The sequence below is a fragment of the Canis lupus genome, chromosome 19, assembly GCF_011100685.1.
Source record: "Canis lupus familiaris isolate Mischka breed German Shepherd chromosome 19, alternate assembly UU_Cfam_GSD_1.0, whole genome shotgun sequence".
In the NCBI taxonomy this organism is placed as follows: Eukaryota; Metazoa; Chordata; class Mammalia; order Carnivora; family Canidae; genus Canis; species Canis lupus.
In genome coordinates this window covers 14,218,102-14,235,812 of record NC_049240.1, presented here as the reverse complement: position 1 = coordinate 14,235,812, position 17,711 = coordinate 14,218,102, and the positions used below count along the sequence as shown (strand labels likewise).

General features: G+C 38.9%; 1 long non-coding RNA gene and 1 pseudogene across 1 annotated transcript in view; one reads left to right on the top strand and one right to left on the bottom strand.

The window, feature by feature from the left end:
* The window catches only part of LOC111091111, a 30,141-nt gene extending 19,192 nt beyond the window's left edge, over positions 1-10,949 (bottom strand). The window contains exon 1 of the long non-coding RNA XR_005373946.1: positions 10,562-10,949. This is a non-coding gene — a long non-coding RNA (uncharacterized LOC111091111). The remainder of the gene's footprint in view (positions 1-10,561) is intronic.
* A 14-nt stretch (positions 10,950-10,963) lies between these two features.
* Positions 10,964-17,711, top strand: part of LOC100687837 — a 99,374-nt pseudogene continuing 92,626 nt past the window's right edge.

Genomic DNA, 17,711 nt, shown 5'->3' with positions numbered 1-17,711 from the left:
TGCCATACATTTTGAGTCCATCACCTAACCAGAGCAAATGTGTAACACCTGTTTATCAAATTCTACTGGGTGTCAGATACTGGGATAAATCCTGGGATTAAAAGTACAAATATCTCTGCACTCAAGAAACTTGTAGTGAAGCAAGGTGGACGAATAACACCTGACACAATATCCTTTGTGAAACTCAATTTGTTGAATGACCAAAAAAAACACAAAACACACAAAACAAAACAAAACACCTAATTAATCGGACGCTGTCAATTATCTCTCCTTGAAACTCCCCCTTCCCTTTGCTTACATGACACCAAGTGGGTTGCTTTCTCTCAGATGCCTTTGTGGGTTCCTTGCTGTTCTGCTCACCTCATAAATGCCAGTGTTCCTAAGTACTCTGACAATTTGCTCTCTTCTCTTCCCACTATACAGCCTCTCCCAGGCTCTCTCATACTCAATAGGCTGATGACCTCCAATCAATGTTTCTAGTTTATTTCCCTCTCCTGAAACCATTCCTATAAAATTCTGTTGCTCATCAGATAGCTCCACATAAATGTTTCAGGATCTCACTTCCAAAATGACTCTGCTTTCTGGATTCCTTTTCCCAATGACTGGCAACATCAGCCAACCTAGACTTCAAACCCATATTTTAGGGTTTTTTGTCCTAAACTTTCACTCATTCTATACATTTAATCAGTTACAAGTAACCCACTCGTTTACTTATTTATTCAATCATGTGTTAAGTCTCCATTTATTACCATGTAATGTGCCAGACCCTAGCATGCCATGCTGACCTAATCAGACTCAGTTCCAGAAAACGGAGTCTAATCCATGACATAGACAAATAAACAAGTAAATACAATACACTGTTATAAATGTCATGATAATATAGATACAAAGTGCCCTAGGACCTACCCAGACTTGAGGTGGAGATGTGGAAATAGGAAGGCTTTCTAGGGGTACCTGGGTGGCTCAGTCAGTTGAGCATCTGCCTTCAGCTCAGGTCATGATCCTAGGGTTCTGGGATTGAGCCCCATGGGGCTCCCTGCTCAACAAGGAGTTGGCTTCTCCCTCTCCCTCTCTCCCCCTCCCCACTCCACCCTTGTGCTCTTACGGTCTCTTTCAAATACATAAACTCTTAAAAAAGAAAAAATGCTTTCTAATGGAAGGGATATCTAAGATGAAATCTAGAAAATGATAAGAGTTGGGATGCCTGGGTGGCTCAGTGGTTGAGCATCTACCTTGGGCTCAGGGCATGATCCCAGGGTCCTGGAATCGAGTACCACATTGGGCTCATCACACGAAGCCTGCTTCTCCCTCTCTGCCTATGTCATTATCTCTCTGTGTCTCTCATGAATAAATAAATAAAATCTTTTAAAAAGAAAATGAGTAAGAGTTAAACAAATTGAAGTAGGAAGAAGAAAGCATATGCCAAATCATGAAATCAAGAGCATATAACAGTGAAAAATGAATAGGAAGAACTTTAATATGTGTAGTGCTTAGAATAAAAAGGGTTAAGTGGTTATTGGCGAGTGTAAAGAAGTAGAACCTGATAAGCTATGCTTAAAAGTTTAGGCCAGAAGAGCAAACAGAAGTTCCTGAGGGATTTTAGCCAGGTGAACAATACGTGCATTTGAATAGATTTTAAAAAGGAAAGATTAAAGCATGGAGATGAAATAGAAGGCTCTTGCATTTACCCAGATGACAGCTAAATGTCAATTTGAACTAGGAAAATAGCAACAGAAATAGAGAAAAGTTGGCAGATCAGAGAAATATTTACAAGGTGGAAGAAATAGGATCCAATTATCTTTAGATATGGAACATAACGGAGAAAGACAAGTTAAAGATCATTTTCAAGTTTCTCCTTTGATGATGCCATTTAATGAGATTAGAAACAACAAAGGATAAGCAAGCATGTGCGAAGAGATAAGATGTGTTGTTTTGAAATACCTATATGATAGCCAATTGAAAACATCTAATAGGCAACTGTATATACTGGTTTGAAGTTAAGAACTGTTGAGAGGGAATCAATAACTTGGGAATCATCAGTATATGGTTGGTATTTTAAGTCCTAGAAACAGATGATCTAAGAAAAGAACTATAGAATGAAAAGAGAAGACTGCAGGAAAGACTCCTCAGGCAAAGAATTTTGCAAAGATGTGTAAGAAAGAACCAGAAAAGTAAAAGGAAAATTTTACCTAGAATATCATGGAGGTCAAAGGAAGAAAGTGTGTCAGGATCAAAAGTATCAAATAAAAGAAAGAAGTCAAATAATGTAAGGATTGAGCCATGCCTCTTGGCTTTAGCAAGATTACTAGTGACTCTGGAGAGAGGAGTTTCATTCAAGCCAAGGAACCTGTGGACTGAAGGAACAGAACTAGTTGAGAAAGTAATAGGAAGTAGGAGTGGAAGCACAAAATACAACTCTCAAAATATGTGACTAAAAGGGATTGGAAAAAGAGCAAGGATCCACAAATGGATGCGAGATCTAAGTACATTTACAAAACAGGAGCAACTTATGCCGTATATAAATTCTAACGGAACATAACAAGAGGAGAAGGGAAAAAAATCCACTGAGCAAGGTCCGTGAGATGATGGCAGGGTATGAGATCTAGAACTCACATAGATTATACCTAAACAAAAGAAAGGGTCCTCTCTGAATTATAAGTAGGAGGGATTGAGTAGAAGGTGGGGATAGTACAGATTTTCTTTATGGCAAAATGTTTATCTCTTAAGAAGGGAGCAGTTGGGGGGAGGGTATAAGTAGCTGGAGTTCAAGGAGAATGAACAAGTTTTTTGTTGTTGTTTGGTTCTTTTAGGATTTTAATTATTTATTTGAGAGAGAGAGAGAGAGCAAGTGCACATATAAAATGGGGGAGAGAAAGGGAAGCAGACTCCCTGATGAGGAGGGAGCCAGACTCCAGGACCCCAAAATAACGATCTGAGTTGAAAGCAGATGCTTAAAAAAAAAAGAAAGCAGATGCTTAACTGACTAAGCTACTCAGACACCCCAAGAATGGACAAGTTTTGAAAGAACTTCTACGGAGAATGAAAAAATAACATTTTCAAAATGGCAAAGATATGCAAAATGTAAGGAAATTTAGGGAACTGCTTACAGATGGTTGAAATGATGAACCATGGGAATTATAGAAAGACAGGAATTAACCAATAGAGAGAATGCTGATAAGTCAAGGACTAGTTCCCATGTACAAAAAAGAAAAAGACAAAAAGAAAGAAAACCTAGTAAAAAAGGACTAATGCAAGAGTAGGAAGGATGGCTTATTATGTCTAAGGAAGAAATATTAGGTAAGACAAAGTCCAGGTACAGCTATAGAAAAAGGTGAAGAAACAGAATGGACATGAAGTTGCTGATAGCCAAGTAACTGAGGAGGTGACATGTTTAATTGGCTATAGACATGAACCTTGTAGTCCCCTTGTAGTTACAACTGAAAGATACAATGAGCCAGAAATATGAGTCTACAGGAATGCTATCCTCAAGCAAGAATTATTCCAATGTTTTAATTTGTTCTGGACTGACACATTCTGTATTAGATACCAAGTATGACAGAATTCATAATTCAAAGTAAAATAATTCTTCCTCTCAAAATCTACTTAAAGCAAACTGGTAGTTGTTAGAGGGGATGTAGGGGAGAGATGGGCAAGATGGGTGAAGGGATTTGGCAGTGCAAACTTCCAGTCACTGAATGAATGAGTCATGGGGAAGAAAGGTACAGCATAGGGAATATAGTCAATAATATTGTAATAACTTTGTATGGCAATAAATGGTAACATCATAGTGAGCATTTCAGTATGTACAGGATTTAAAAATGAATTGCAGGGCAGCCCGGGTGGCTCAGCGGTTTAGCGCCACCTTCAGCCCAGGGTGTAATTCTGGAGACCGGAGATCGAGTCCCACGTCTGGCTCCCTGCATGGAGCCTGCTTCTCCCTCTGCCTGTGTCTGCCTCTCGCTCGCGCTCTCTCTCTCTCTCATGAATGAATAAATAAATAAAATCTTTTAAAAAAAAATGAATTGCAACGAGATAGAGGCCAGTGCTGGTGCTAACATTCAGGCCCTTCTTTCTATTCCACTACCCTTGGAACATTGGCTTGTTGCAAAATGGATTCTACAGCTCTGCTCTACTCCTCATTCAGGACAGGCAGAAGAAAGAGGAACATCAACAGCTATATCTGTCCTTTCAATTAAGAAAATGAAAAGCTTTCCCTGAAGATCCGGCAGCTAACTTCCCTTAGGTCTCAGGGTCCCTAAGAGGATCACACGACTACAACTAGCTAGGAGTGAATCTACGAGCAGGGGGAAGGAATACCATGATTAACTTAGATCTGTGGTTGTACCTCAACCCCAAGGGAATGTTTTGTTTTGTTTTTTTAAGATTTTATTTATTTGAGACAGAAAGTGGGAAAGAATATGAAGCAGACTACACGCCGAGCCCAGAGCCTGATGCAGGGCTGGATCCCCAACTGTGAGATCATGACCTGAGCCAAAACCAAGAGTCAGACACTTAACCAATTGAGCCATCCAGGCCCCAAACGGAATGTTTTAGTAAGTGTGAAGACATTTTGATCATCACAATGATGGAAAGAAGCACGTGGCATGACTGGCATCTCATGCCTAGAGGCCAAAAATGCTAAAAACACTGAAATGCTGGAAACAATCCCCTACAATGGAGATTTGTACTGTTCAAAACACCAAAACACCTCCATCAAGAAACACTGGCTTAGACCAGTTTTAACCAGCCACTAGAGTGGGCACATTGCTACTCCACTACAAACAAAGAACCCTTGTTCTGTTAACAAAGAATCTAAGTGGAGGGGAGACAGTAGGAGAGTGTGAGGAACAGTCAGAGAGAAGTATGTACCGTGTCATGTAGTTAATGAAGAAGCCATAGAAGGGTTTTTAATTGACAAGTAACATGATCAGATCTTAGATTTATCTGGTAGCAGTACTGAAGATGAAATGGAGACATATGAACCAACCTAACAGAAACCAGTTTAAGAAACCCAGGCCAAGGGCAGCCCCGTGGTGCAGCGGTTTAGCGCCGCCTGCAGCCCAGGGTGTGATCCTAGAGTCCCACATCGGCTTCCTGCATGGAGCCTGCTTCTCCCTCTGCCTGTGTCTCTGCCTCTCTCTTCGCTCTCTCTGAATGAATAAATAAATAAATCTTTAAAAAAAAAAAAAAAAAAGAAAGAAAGAAAGAAAGAAAGAAAGAAACGAAACCCAGGCCAAGTTGATGAAGGAATGAACTACACTTGGAACAGTGAGAATGGAGAAGAGGGAGCTTTACATACGTAATATTAATGAAGGAAAATCAATCTGTTACTGCATAGGACCTTAGTTTAGACCTGCCTCTCCCACCCAATAGCCATATTGATCTCAAATAATTTACAGAATTCTCAATTCAAATTTCTCCTTGACTTTAAAATACTAGTTCCTAACTCACAAAATTGTTATGGGAATACAACAAAGTAATGAAGTATGCCAAATGCCTATCACAGTATTAGACCAGTTCTTTTTATCATTATCATCAAAGGAAAAGGGAAAAACAGTCCCCAGGTTTCTTTGTTATCTGGAGACAAGTATTTACTTATGGAGAGAAATAGAAATGAAAAGTTCTGGACAGGTTAAGTGCTAGCACATAACAGGCCCTTAATAAAAATGCACTGAGGAAAAAAGAAAAAAACGCACTTAATAAACAACAAACGAACAAAGTAAAGAAGAAACCAATAAAAAGACTCTTGAATACAGAGAACTGGGCAGCCCTGGTGGCACAGCAGTTTAGCACCAGGGGTGTGATCCTGGAGACCAGGGATCGAGTCCCATTTCGGGATCTTGGCATGGAGCCTGCTTCTCCCTGTGCCTGTCTCTCTCTCTCTCTCTCTCTCTCAATAAATAAATAAAATCTTAAAAAAAAAAAAATACAGAGAACAACCTGGTGGTTGCCAGAGGGGAGGAAAGTGTGGGGATAGGTGAAACAGATAAAGGGGATTAAGAGTACACTTATTGCACTCTTAAAAAAAAAAAAAAGTACATTTATTGTAATGAGCACTGAGTAATGTGTAGAACTGTTAAATCATTACATTATACAGCTGAAACTAATATAACACTGTATGTTAATGGTATTTCAAGAAATGAAAGAAATAACATTTTTTAAATGCACTGAATGAATAAACGAATGCTTAAAATGCCTGTAGGAAAACTGAAAGATTTCTCCCTTATGTATCAGGAACTTAGGATCTGGGAAATACAGATCTGGAAGTCACTAGTATATAGGTAGTCTCTGAAAAAAAATGTATGACTGACTGTAATCAAGAGACATGTACTATGGAGGATAGAAAGGAGCAAAGGCAAAATAAGAAATAGCAACATTTTTAAAACCAGGCAGAAAAGTAAACAAAAAACATTCTAAGATAATTATTTCCCATTTGCCATACTTCCTGTTTGACAAAGGAAATTTATTTGTAACCTATGATATTTATATCTAACCACAAGACTTTTGTGGACATTATCATACCCTTCATGAAACAGTACGTGCCAAGATTACAAGGGGAAAAAAGAACATAACCTATATGAGGAAGTTTCTCCTTTCTACTCCTTTTGTTGGGATTTTCATGAAAATATTTTTTTAGTGAAGAAGCTCTAATGGGATATGCCAGATACTTAAATATAATTGATACATGTGATGGGAAAAAGAGGAAGGACAGTATTTCTCCTATGATCATAAATTAGAAAGGGAGAATGTGATTTAAAAACAACATATATTTTGGTCTTTTCCCACAGTTCCTTAAACAGAGCTCCTAAAACCTCTATAATTTCCTGAATGAAAGGGATGATAGAAGCAACTTGGAATATTTGGTCTTTATCCCTGGTTCCTTTGTCCCTTGGAATTTCCTGGGTAATAAAAGCATCTTTTCTTTAATTGAGGCCACTCTTGGTAGGTCCCTAGATAGCTTCAAGATGGGTGCTCATCACCAGAAAGACCAAGGCAAGATTAGAGTACTGGAATTTTCAGCCCCACCCACTGACATCTAGGGAGGCAAGAGGGGCCAGAGATTAAGTTCATCACCAACAGTCCATGATTTATTTAATCAACCAATGAAACCGCCATAAAAACTCCTAATGATAAGGTTCAGAAAGCTTCTGGTTTAGTGAAAACATCGAGGTACTAGGAGGGTGACATGCAAGCTCCACATGCCCCTCACCTATATCTTGCCCTATGCAGCTCTCCATCTGGCTGTTCCTGAATTATATCTTTTATAAGAAATCAGTTAACGGTAAGTAAAGTTGATGTCAGAAAATGGGAGACATGGCTGTTACTCAAAATTGTTGTAAGGTAAAAGAAAGGTTTAGAAGAGATTGATGAATGCAAATGCCAACTACTAAATAGAAAGTTCAAAGGCTTTAGAATATTTTCTATTTGCACAGCTAATCTATTAATCCCTAATAGCCATATGCTCTTCAAATTCTATATTCCACAAATGTTTCCTTTCACCTCATTTTTTTTCAACCTTAACAATATAAATAATATATAAATAATAAAGAGAAATGCTGTATATTGGCTAGCCTTTGGTCTGTTGAACAGACTTTCAGTACACTGATGGAGTAAATACTTTCCACAAATGGAGAGACAGAGAGAGTGAGAGCAAGCCTAAAAATTAATTAAATAATAAACATTTGTATCATTTTTTCCTCAGGCAAAACTTCTACAAGACTGAATAAACCTCATATTATTTCCTTTTCTTCCCAATTTGTGTCAAACTTACATTTATAATGTAGGCTCTGCTTATCAGCAAAGTTAATATGGAAAAATTACACTAGCTGAAGCATAGCTCCAGGCAGCAGAGATTTAAGAACAATTCTTTTTATAGAGAAGCTGACAGGAAAGCTCCAAAGATGCTATACAATGTTCTGGAGCAAACAGCAATGGATTATGTAACCTAGATCCAAACATCTCTCTTCAAACACATGTACAGAAACCCAATAATATACAAGAAAAGGGACTGTGTTGGCCTCAGGGTGAAAGTTACTATTAACCTTAACTTCCCCTTTTAATCTTACCTTCCCTTCTCACATTATTATGGTACAATTTTTTGTGGAGTTTTCTCTACATATGGTTTCTTTATATCTACAATATATTGCAGAATTTTTTCTATTTAGTACTATATCAATATTATTTATAGAACAGCCTCTTTTTTCTTCCAGTTTCTTCTCATAACCCAGCTAGTATCATAAAGTAAAAATTATACCTTAGTACAGGAGAACCCCGGACGGAGCACACCCTTAATCTATGTTTGACGGATGTGACATTATATCTGCTCTTTAAGCAATCATGTTTAGAACTGAATTCAGATAAAACACGTGTACTTTTTCCCTAATATATAAAACTTAAACTGGCATAGCCAGAGGCTGTTTATCCTAAGAGTCGCCTCACCCTAAACTGAATTAATACTCTTCCAGTTCTTTTTATCCAATGTGAGGCCTGGGTACCATGGTTCTAAACTCCTAATTGCTATAAAAATAATTTTCTTTCCTGGAGCTAAGCCTGATAATATGGCTCTAACAGATGACCTCTACAATGTAATTTGTAATACGAAAGCCCCAAGTCTGAAAATAATTTTACATATTTTAATTGAACCTAAGAGATATCACAATAGCATCTCCACCCTTGCCAAAGAAGTAAAAAGGCAATAATAATAATACTGTTTAATAGTATTGTATAATAATCGGCCTAATATTATAATTATAACAATATACATTATGTATATTGTATATTATGTTAGTATGCCTAAGCTTAAAATGTTTCTAAAATAAACTTTCCCTTCTAGTTACTCTAAAGTTATTCTTCTATTTTCATATGCCCAGCAAGTAATCATTGTTCAAGATTTCAGATCCAAAATTATTTCCCTTTAATTTTAGAGAAATTGACAAATTTGGGAACAATATGTTTCCCTTTTCAGTGCCTGCTTCATTCTTCAAAAAGTAATTTCGGGGGATCCCTGGGTGGCTCAGCGATTTAGCGCCTGCCTTCAGCACAGGGTGTGATCCTGGAGTCCTAGGATCGAGTCCCACATCAGGCTCCCTGCATGGTGTCTGCTTCTCCCTCTGCCTGTGTCTCTGCCTCTCTCTCTCTCTGCCTCTCATGAATAAATAAATAAAAAAAATCTTAAAAAAAAAACAGGTATCTTTATGCATTAAAATATAAAAATAACTGGAGCTCTTCTTAAGTAATTGCCCCTAAAAGTGGCTAGTCATTTACTCTAAACCCATTTCTTCACATAGATTAAGGTCAAGATAGAAAGTTACCTTGGTAAAAAAAAATAAAATAAATTCCAAGATTACAAAATAACAACTACAGATATATACGCCAGTCATAGCTAAAGAGAACGAAATTGCAGGTGGCTTAAGCAAAGAAGAGAAAATAAGAATAGACCCACATTTTCCAAAAAGATGGCAATAATAAACTTCCCACATGTAAAAGGAACTGCCTTCTGCATACATGTGGGGAAAAAAAAAACACAATTCTCACAGGAGCATGCTCCTACAGTTGTGGGGACATTTTCCTTAGTCATGATTTTTTAATCCCAATTAAGCCATCCTCCCTATCAAGTATCTGACTTGGCTGGAAGATTAGAGAATACAGTTTGTGGTGGTTAAGGGCATTTTGACTGGTAAGACTCCTCACATTAGTTCTCAAATATGCTCCCAATATATGGAACTCGGGAATAAGGCACTAATTCAGAAATGGAGCAGAGCATGTACAACACAACAAAGTCTTGGAGTACTTAATGATGGCTGCATGATTTAAAAAACTCCACGAGGATCCCGGGTGGCTCAGCAGTTTAGCGCCTGCCTTCGGCTCAGAGCGTGATCCTGGAGACCCGGGATCGAGTCCCACATCAGGCTCCCTGCATGGAGCCTGCTTCTCCCTCGGCCTGTGTCTCTGCCTCTATCTCTCTGTGTGTCTTTCATGAATTAAAATAATTAAATAAATAAATAAATAAATAAGCAAGCAAGCAAGCCCATGACCGGGTGGCTCAGCGGTCTAGCGCCTGCCTTCGGCCCAGGGCGTGATCCCGAGGACCCGGGATGGAGTCCCACGTCGGGCTCCCTGCATGGAGCCTGCTTCTCCGTCTTCCTCTGTTTCTCATGAATAAATAAATAATCTTTAAAAAAAGAAAAAAAAAAAAAGCTCCTCAAAATACAGGCATGACTGAAAAAGAGGAAGCCTGATGCACCCAGGAGAGGTATAAAGGAGACAGTTGTGGCAGTAAATGGGGCCAGGACAAACATTTAAGAAAACGGAAGAGGAAGGTGAAGAAGAGTGCAATCAAGTTACAGCCATTAAATATTTGAAGAACCGGGAAAACACTCAAAATAAAGCATGACGTATAAAAAATTGGGGCAGGGAATTACGCAGTAGGACCCCCATCTTGTGATACAATTGTGTGTTTTCTTGAAGAAAACCAAATATTGAGCTTGGAGATCAAGCTTTCTTTTTTTTTTTTTTTTTTAATGTTTTCATCCCACTTTTCTAACTGTCGCACAAACTGTACCTTGTAGGCTTGAAAAAGTACACGCTACGCTCGCGTCTCGTGAAAACGTGGCCTCCTTTTCCATTTCACGGACACAACGCGGCGCTCAAGTTCCCACTGTCAGCGGAGTCGGGAAGCGAACCTGGCGACGGAGGCTGCTCCTTCACTTCCGGTTGTAAAACAGTCTCAGGGAAGACGGGGGTCTTCCAGGTCGTCTAGGCCTCTCCGGGGGTAACGGCAGAGCGACGAAGCTTTCTCTTCCGTCCCGCTCTCCAAAAGGGAGCTGAGAAGCTCAGCAAACGGCGCCTCACCGCGGGCTACCTCCAGGCCTCCCTGTCTGACTAGCCGGCTCGGCGGCACGTGGGCGACCAGGGAGCGACGCGACGGCGCCAGGGCGTGATCCCGCCGGCTCCCCCGCACCTCATGCCGCCGCTTCCGGGCTCTCCTGACCCACTGCGCACCCCCGCCGCGCAGCCCCGCCTCCGCCGCAGGCATGCGCAGACGGCAGCCCTCCCGGCGTCCCCTGCTCTCTCTCGAGGCGGCCACGTGGCTCGGGCCTGCGCAGTGCTGCCCTGGTCCGTGAGCCCTGGCACGCCCTGCGTGCGCCGCCATCACTGCCTTTGAGGCCCGACGAGGCGCTGCTCGGTTCCCATGCCCCCCGCAGGCTTCCTGGGAGCGAGAGCCGGGCTTCCCTTGCTTCTAACCATCCCCGCCCACCGCGGGATACACTCCGACACGCCTGTCTGACCGTCCCTTCCTCAGCCCCCGCCTGATTTTGTGTTTACTTGGCCTGACTTAGACTTCCCTTCCATCCATCTTCCTCTTCCCAAGGCAGCAATTACCCCCTGCTCAACAACCGTAGTGGTGAAATGGCTGCAGGGACACGTTAGTTGGGGGAGGGGGGGGAGGGGAGGGGGATTGAAAAAACAACAGTTTAATAGATTTAAGATTCTTCATCACGTGGTTTCTACTTCCATCATCTTTTCCTAAAAATATTATTTTTAAAGTGTTTTTATGGGAGCCCTAGGGTGGTTCTGAAAGTCCCAGGCAGCCCGGTAATTCTCAGTGACCGCCAACAAGATAACCTTTCCGGAAGTAGGCTCCATCCTGAATTCCAAAGGAACACGTTGCCCATCCTGCCTAGGCCAAGAGAGCGTGATGAGCCCTATAGGGTGCGCCCTAAATACCTAAACGAAGGGTTTAGCCTGCCAGATACATTGGTATTCAGCAATGCTAGCTGTGATTACCACGCTGCAGCAAGGAAGCAGAAACAGATTTGATCAGATGCCACAGTAGGGAAAGAACTGATCCTTGAAGTAGTGAGCCCCATACCAATATAACATTAACCTGGCCATTAGTTTCACTGCCAATTTCCTTTTTTTTTTCTTTTTTTAAGATTTTATTTATTTATGCATGAGAAGCACACAGAGAGAGGCAGAGACAGAGGCAGAGGGAGAAGCAGGCTCCCTGCAGCTTCTGATGTGGGACTCGATCCCAGGACCCCGGGATCACGGGATCACGCCCTGGGTCAATGGCAAGCGCTCAACCGCTGAGCCACCCAGGGGTCCCTCACTGCCAATTTCATGTGCTCTCATACAACACACACTCACTGTTGATCTCGCTTTCCGTAAAGGAAACTCTAATACTGTTGGGGGGAGAGGGGGCTTGCCACTGCTACTTAAAATGTTCTACTTTACAGTGAAAGGAAGGAACCATACACAGAAAAATGATTTGATTTAAACCTAAGGTATAGTAAGATGCTATATGACAAGGTTTGGCTACTTTCAGAAAACGCCACTCTAGAAAATAAAAAAAAAAAAATATATATATATATATATATATATATATATATATATATATATATATAATTGGAGATAGAGTCCTGCAGCCTGTTAGATTATTGAGAGAAGGAAAGAGAGGAAGAGAAGGGATTAAAGAATTTTAGCATAAACTCTGAATTGAGGAGATGAGGGGGAAATGTGGAGGGGATGAGACTGGTAAACTGTTTTGGAAGGTGAAGTTGGTGCAACCAATGTTCAAAACAGCAATGTCCACAATAGCCAAACTGTGGAAGGAGCCATGATGTCCTTCAATGGATAAAGAATATATTTTATACACACACACACCCAATGGACTATTAGCCACCAGAAAGGATGAATACCTACCATTTACACTGATGTGGATGGAACCAGAGGGTATTATGCTAGGTGAAATAAGTCAATCAGAGAAAGACAATCATCATATGGTTTCACTCATATGTGTAATATAAGAAATAGTGAAGAGGACTATAAGGGAAAGGAGCGAAACCGAGTGGGAAAAATTAGAGAGGAAGACAAACAATGAAAGACTCCCAACTCTGGGAAACCAAGAGTTGCAGAAGGGGAGGAAGTTGGGGGAGTAGGGTGACTGGGTGATGGGCTAGGGAGGTCACTTGATGGGATGAGCACTGGGTGTTATACTATATGTTGGCAAATTGAATTTAAATAAAATATTCTTTTAAAAAAGGAAGGTGAGGTTGGTTAAGAAACATAAAAAAATCAATTTGAACAAATAAGTTTTGATATATTGTCTTCCAGGAAGAGACAATAATAGAGCCTTTTTAAAAATATATTTTAGAAATAATATTAATATCTTGTATTTTAACTATACTACTTAGAGTCTTTTTATTGAATTTATTTGTTTGTTTGTTTGTTTATAAAAAAGGAAGGAGCCCAGCACCTGGTTGTTGAAGACCGTACAAAACCACTCCTTATTTTAAACAAGTCCCTTTAAAAATAAATAAATAAACCAAGTCCCTTTAGTAAGGCTAGGACAAACTCAAACTTAATGATGTGTGGACTTTTTTTTTCTAAACAACCTACTACAAGATGACAAACATAGAAAAGAAATTGGTGAACCATTTGCAAGTTTATCAAATTAAAACCGGCTACTACCATTTCAAATGTTCTGGGTTTTTATGTTGTGTGAATGGAAATCATAGTTAACTGTTAACAAAGATGCTGCTTGATGCACACTACTCACTAGGAAGTCCTTCAGGAAGGTCACTGTGAAGGGCAAAGCAATGCTGCTGGCTGATTTTGTTAACATAATCCCAGGCTTAGCCATATAGTGGGAAAAATGAAGTGAAAGAAGAGCTTTCTCTTCAGCACAGTATTTAACGAAGTAAAAATAAGGATGCCAATGAAAGGATCTTAGGTAAATTCTAAAGTACCTACTAAAGGCTCACATCAGTTGGGGGGCGGAATATTATATAATGCTTTAAAATAACTACAACATAAATTTTTATTTCATAAATATCGGTTTATGCCATTTGGTGAATCAAGTTAACACTCACAACTACAGCTGTAACATAAAATGTTTCCAGAGGGGGAAAACAATGAGAAATCTCTAGACCAAAACACTGTCTTACACTGAAAGGAAGGTAGATCAAAACACACCATTTCCATAATTTAAAAGCTCCTAAAACTTGGATTTTCCTGTAACCAAAAAAGGTAACCTCCTGATCAACTCATACACAGTCTTGTATCAATTTCTATGCACTTATCACACTCTTCATATTTGATTTCACTTTTTTGGATGCCAGCAAAAATCTTCACAGAAGTCAAAAATATCCTTTAGAACAGAATTTCTTTTCCAAACAGTACAACTTGAAAACTTGAAGAGTCACAGTGCCCTCTAGTGACCCATTGATAAGCCTGGCTTTTATTATAATATCAGAAAACAAAAAGTATAAATGAGTCTTAAATGTTTTCAGGGAGGTTTTTTTCCCCATACATATTTATAATCACCAATCTCTATTTCTTATTGAGGAAAGTATATATTACAATCAATTAGCCACATATCACACTGGAGAATGACCCTTTTATATCCAGTGCTCCCACAGTTACATTGTATCTGGAAGGGGGAAAAGGCTTCATTCCAATCAATCCTACGAAACAAGATACGTTAATATATACAAATGTAAGATTCTTAATTTATAATTCTGATAGGGACAGGTTTATGAAGCTGTACTGTTGTCCCAAATCTGTCAAAGCCTGACAATGAGACCAGTGTTAAGGAATTTGATCTCACTAGAACCTCATTTTTCTTCCTCTTAAATGAAGAAAGGATTGGTGCAGATGCAGGGAAATGGACTCTAAACACTTCTAGGAGGAGCAATGATTCTACAGCCTTTCTCGAGGGAAAAATGGCAATAACTTTCTAACAATTTCCTAAGTACACTGGCAATAACTCTCAAAAACTAGGAGTTTCCAAATGTACATCGCCTTAGTGCCAGAATAATGGCCAATATTGAAGTCATACTCTGTCCCACACACTCTTTTAAGTGCTCCTAGTATATTGCTCATTTAATCCTCAGAAAAAATTCTATAAAGTTGTACTAAGAATTAATCCCATTTTACATGTCAGGGAACTGAGACACTAAAATTTGCCCAAGTTTACAAAATCAATAATTGGATACAAATCCAGGCTGTATGGTTCAAAGCCCATGCTGCGAACTATTATCCTATATTCCAGAACTTCATCTTCTGGGAATTTATCCTAAGAAAATCATCAAGTATGTATGCAAAGAATTTTCAATGAGGGTGTTAATATCAGCATCATTTATAATAGGAAAAAAAATGGAAAATAACCTACGTAACCAAAATTAAGGCATTCATTGAAATGATTGTTAAAGCCAAACCATTGATTCTGTAATCATAAAGAATTAATGATATGGAAAATGTTCCCAAATATATTAAGCAAAAATAGCAAGTTAGAGACCTTGCATACATTCATAAATGTATACTCCCATTTTTAAAGAAATATATATTTAAGAGAAAGGAAGGAAAATTGAAAATGTGTAAATAATAATTATGTTGTAAGCATAACATAATGTATAGAAAAACTGAATCATTCTGTTTTACACCTGACACTAATATAACATTATATGTCAATGATACTCAAATTTAAAAATTATAATACTAATGTGTAGAGAGTAAGTGGTCAGAGTAGGGGTAATGATTTTTATTCTCTTTTCTTTTTTATGTCCATTTTCCAAATTTTCTATAAATAATTCTAAAAATATTTATATTTCTAAGAAATTAAGATTGACTTTTAAAAAAAGATTGTATTTTTTTACTTTTGCAAAAACTTTTTTTAAAGATTTTTGTTTATTTATTTGAGAGAGAGTAAGAGCAAGAGAGGTCACAGAGGAAGAAGCCGACTCCCTGCTGAGCAGGGAGCCTAATGCAGGGCTTGATCCCAGGACCCTGGGATCATGACCTGAGCTAAAAGGAGACAGTTAACCAACTGAGCCACCCAGACACCCTTCAAATTTTTATTTTAAAGTTGGAAAGTTTTGACTTTTAAACTTTTGCTTTTGACCACTACTTTTCCATGTTTGCACTTGCTATTTTAATTCCAGTTTAGTTAACATAGAGTGTTATATTATTTTCAGGTGTAAAATACAGTGATTCAACAATCCCATACATCACCCAGTGCTCATTGCAACAAGTGCACTCCTGGGGCACCTGGCTGGCTCAGTCAGTAGGTAGAGCACGGAACTCTTGGTCTCAGAGTCATGAGTTCAACATCCACATTAGGCATGGAACCTACTTTAAAAAACAAAAAAGTGCATTCCTTAATCTCCATTACCTATTTCACCGCTCAGAGAAATGCAAATCAAAACTACAATGAGATATCACCTCATACCTGTCAGAATGGCTAAAATCAACACAAGAAGCAACAAGTGTTGGTGAAGATGTGGAGAAAAAGGAACCCTCTTGTACTGTTGGTTTGAATCCAAACTGGTGCAGCCACTGTGGAAAACAGTACAGCAATTCCTCAAGAAGTTACAAAAAGTAGTACCCTACAATCCAGTAATCACTCCACTAGATATTTACCCAAAAAATACAAAAATACTAATTCAAAAGGATACATGCACCCATATGTCTAGTGCAGCATTATTTACAATAGCCAAATTATGGAAGCAGCCCAAGTGTCACTGATAGATGAACAGATAAAGAAGATGTGATGCACACACACACACACACACACACACACACACACACACTGGAATACTACTCAGCCATAAAAAAGAATGAAATCTTGCCATTTGCAATGACATAAATGGAGTTAGAGTATAATGCTAAGCAAAATAAGGCAATCAAACACAAATGCCATATAATTTCACTCATATGTGGAATTTAAAAAGCAAAACAAATGAGCAAAAGGAACAAAAGAGAGAAAGACAAACCAAGAAACAGACTCCTAACTGTTGAGAACAAACTGATGGTTACCAGAGGAGAGGTTGGTGGGAATGGATAAAAATATTTTATTTTTAATGAGAAATTCAAGCCAAATGTGCTCTAAGATACTTTCTAGCTCTAAATATTTATGATATGGAAATAATAAATGGAGAATAGTCGTGGAATTTTAGATGTAGGAGGAGAAAAAAACTTACCATCCCTCCAGAGGTTCCCATATCTGCTTGATTCTCAGAATCACCTAGACTAATCAGAGACAAACTACTAGCCTCCCTCTTTTTCCAATCCAGATCACCTGAGGATGAGATCCAGGTGATTCTTATGTGCTGACAGTGTGGGAAACCACTGATTCATTCCCACTGAATCATTTCAATCCTCTGACTGGCATATAAAACCGCACTCTTTTAATCCAAATGAAGACCAGAGCCTTCATATACTGTTGTCTAGTATAAGCAATCCAATTGATACTGACAAATTTCAATTTCAGGTTCAATTTTTTAATTTTCATGAGGAAAAATGCATCTTAAACAATCAATTTGCTAATAAAAAAATATAGGCATAAAATAATGAAAGTCAGACCTACCAAAAATGAGCAGAGAGAATGTATTTTTACCTATAATTAATTTGCACATAGCTTGTTCACATTTCTCTACTACGTATTTAATTAAAGGAACCAAAATTTCTTAGAGTTCACAGAACACAAAATCAGACCCAAGCAGAAAGAATATTTTTGATACTATGGGCAGGGGGTTGGGGAGGGTGGAGTTAATCCAACAAGAAAGTTTTGTTTCAAGCAAAAGATTGTCCAAAGCCGCCTCAGTAGTCCTAGTTGCACCGAGTAAGGAAAAGCCATTCTGGACACAATGAAAACATTTGTCAACAAAGGGAAACTCTTACAAAATCTTCCTTGAAGTTCCAGAATTTAA